Below are 3,699 nucleotides of genomic sequence, written 5' to 3' on the forward strand. Positions count from 1 at the left end.
AAATGCTTTCGTAGATCATGCCTATATGTCTCTTCCGTAAAAGTTTGCCCTCCAGTATTAATACCAGATATTTCAGCTAGCCGAAAATTTTAGTTTTAGTTTTTAGTTTTCAGTTCTACTTTATCCTTTTTTGATACATTTTCTTTTTAGAAAGTATAATACTTATTATACTAAAATGTAATGGGCTACAAGACTGCATACTCAAAAAAATTCGAAGAAAAAAATTTAATTTTTAATGTGTTCATTTTACTCAACTTCGGTGAAAAAAATTTATAACTCACATTATTATAGAGTGCATACTATACTTAAATATTGCGCAATACTTAGAGCCACCATTGTGATTTTTTTTTTGAGATGGCATATTTTCAAAAACTATTTTTTTTTATCAAAAATTTTGTATGTGAAAAACTTCCGAAATTTTTAATAAAAAAAATTTGAAGTAGTTCTTTTCATAGAGAGTTTTGATGTGTGTAGGCGTAATTTTTTTTTTTAATTTTTTCCTCGCCTCGTTCTCGAGGTTTTCGGAAAACTACTAAATCGACTTGTTTTTCTGCTACAATATTTTTTAAAACGTATTAATCAAGCCCAAATTTCATATTTATTTATAATTTATGTTTATGCATCAACAATAAAAATTTGAAACAAATCAAACACATGAAGTGTGAACCCCATGCGTTCTGATATGGAACGCCACATCTACATACATATGTACGCATTTTGGAGAAAAGAAGAGTTACCTCGTTAAGAGGAAGCAAACCCATCTCGCCCTATTCGAGTTAAATTTTTCATAAAAGTGTAACTTTATAAAGAGCTTGGCACTGATGCTTTCGGGAAAAAGGAAAGAAAAAACAATAACCCCAGTATAAGTACCTACTGGTACACCAAATTTGCATTGAGTTTGGGCAAAACACGTATACATTCATACGTATCTATAAGTTATACAAATGTGAGCACATAATTTCCATGGACTACTACCAATTCTTTATCGTTATGATTAATGGCTGACGTTTAGGTGTTGCGCAGCGGGTGGTGGTCGTCTCATTTCCGCAAACAAGCACACACGCTGCATAGAAATTTTGGCATACACACACACACACACACATGCCAGCAACATTAGTTTATACTTATGTATAACAACAACTACAAGTAGCTGGATTTGTAAGAGCTTATTTGCCCAGCCCCCAGCAATCGTCCAGCGTCAGTTGGATTGACAGCTCTGGTGTGCGGCTGGATTTTTGCGTTGTGCTCTTTGTAACACTTGATTGTGTCGGAAGTTTATTCCTTCATTCTTTTTTTTTCTTTTTTTTTTTGGTAAAATATCACTTGACAAGCCGCAGGCCTAGCACACATTAATGCGTTTCCAACAACCTGCTATAGCGCGTGCCCTGATTTGCTTGCGCTTTATTCGGGCCAAATCTGCCATTGTGGCTGCTTGATTGTTTGGAGGCAACCAAATATGCCCATTGTGTTTGTTCATTTAATTTTTGGGGAAAGTTGAATCATTTTGAGTGTTCATTTATGTTGTTTAGTTGAACTTTGGTGAAACTTTGTTGTCGAGATTTGGTGTTATTCCATACTTTTCGGGAGCATAGTCTTAGATTTTGTATTTTTGTTTTTTTTTGGTTCAGCTTCTTTGCTAATTTTTCTTTATGCTATTTTTATTGATTCAACAATTTGTCAGAAGTTCTAAATAAAGAAGTTGCATACACTTGACTTGCTGTGTTTAAATAATCAAATTGGTCTCTGAAGATATCCGTATTTACTCACATATACATACTTACATAGAATTAATATTTATGGCGCTCATATGTTGATTTTTGTCAATTTACATTAGTTTTGTTTGCTGATCATTTGAAATATTCACTCAAGCGATAAATTTTCTATTACCAATTTTGGTCGTCGGCCCCACACCTCCTCTGCCCTTTTCATTCGCTCCGTTTTTGTTTAACTTTTGTCTTCGCCGTCGCTTTGTGGCGCCTCTAAAATAACGTCTAATTGTACAAATATTTATTATTTAGCGCCGCGCTTGCATTAGTATAGCTTAGCGTTATTTGTTAATACAATCGACGACATCATCAACCTAATAATTTAGCACGCTTTCGGCCGCGCAGACTGTTGGTTTCGCGCAAATTTGGACGAATGTATTTCGGCTGCATATCTGCCATGCTCTCACATTTAAGTTGAGTTTGTTTTTTTTTGCATTGTGAATTATTAATAAGTTTCGCTAGTCGGTGGCGCCAAAGTGATTTATTCGCCAATTGGCAAAAGTCGTCGTACAAGTTTGCGCTACTGATCATCGCCTGCTCGCTCATTCGCTCGCCTCTGGAGTGCAAAGCAGCAGCCTTCATTTGTTGATCTAGTGTCTTGTTTATAGTTACAAGACTTTGGAAATTTATTTCAGTCTGGCATTAATTTATGTTTGCACNTCTGCTCGCTCATTCGCTCGCCTCTGGAGTGCAAAGCAGCAGCCTTCATTTGTTGATCTAGTGTCTTGTTTATACAAGACTTTGGAAATTTATTTCAGTCTGGCATTAATTTATGTTTGCACGAGTGAAATATGCAATGTGTTAACAAAATAGAAAGAAGTCAAGATTTGGGAAGGAAAGTAGGCAACGAGCACGAGAATTTGGTGGGGATTAATTAAAAATCTGTATGTTTTGTTAATTAAAGGGTACTACATTTTAAAACGAAACCTGATTAAAGTGGGCTTATGAGATTATGGCTACATACGTATGTGTATGTAGCGGAAAGCTTGTTTTGCCTTTGACGTCAATTGGAAGTAAAAAACGAAAACGTGACCTAAAGATGAAAGCATTCGGACGGTTCTATAGCAAAGGCATACTGGAAATTCGCCTTAACCAAACTATTAAATTGGCCGCTGAAGTGGAGGAAATTTAGAACGAAGACCCGTGGCTAAGCCAAGAAGAACTTGTAGAAATAGTAGGCGTGATTCAACAAGACATGCAAATAAAAGCCATTGCATTGCTTAACTCCTGTCCGAAGCCGAAAGACAAAAAACTCGTATCCGTACTCGCAGCTAAGAAAAGTTGGCATGTTAATACACCAGTGAAATTGCAACGCTAAATTCTCAATGAAAAATTTCTCTAAACGAAGATAATGGTATACAACGTGGAAAATTGACAGNACCTTAACCAAACTATTAAATAGACCGCTGAAGTGGAGGAAATTTAGAACGAAGACCCGTGGCTAAGCCAAGAAGAACTTCTGGAAATAGTAGGCGTGATTGCGAATAAAAGCCATTGGTACTCTCCAGTGCCTCATGAACTCAAACCAAGTATTAGCGAACGGCGTGTTACTGTTTCCCAACTGCTCCTTCAACGGTAGAAAGTGAAGTCCTTTTTGCATTGTATTGTTACCGACAAAAAAAACTTTAATTCATGACGACATTTCAAATTGTCAGAAGGCGTATGTTAAGCACGGCGAACCCGAACCATCGACGGCGAAGCCAAAAGTTTTTATGGTAAATACCAGAAGGGAATCCTGCATCATGACAGGCGGAATAGGCAAGCAGGCATGAGCCGCACAAGTGGCCAAAGACCCTGCACCATCAGACTACCATTTGTTCCGGTCGATGCAGAACGCATTTACGGGAGTACACTTCACTTCAGTTCAAGGTACCGAAAATTGTCTTTTTACTTTCTTCTTATCCAAAGATGAGCAGTTTTATTCGCGGAAAAA

This window comes from Rhagoletis zephyria, unplaced genomic scaffold (assembly GCF_001687245.7).
Source record: "Rhagoletis zephyria isolate East Lansing unplaced genomic scaffold, Rhagoletis_zephyria_1.1 Rzeph_scaffold_06883, whole genome shotgun sequence".
Lineage (NCBI taxonomy): Eukaryota > Metazoa > Arthropoda > Insecta > Diptera > Tephritidae > Rhagoletis > Rhagoletis zephyria.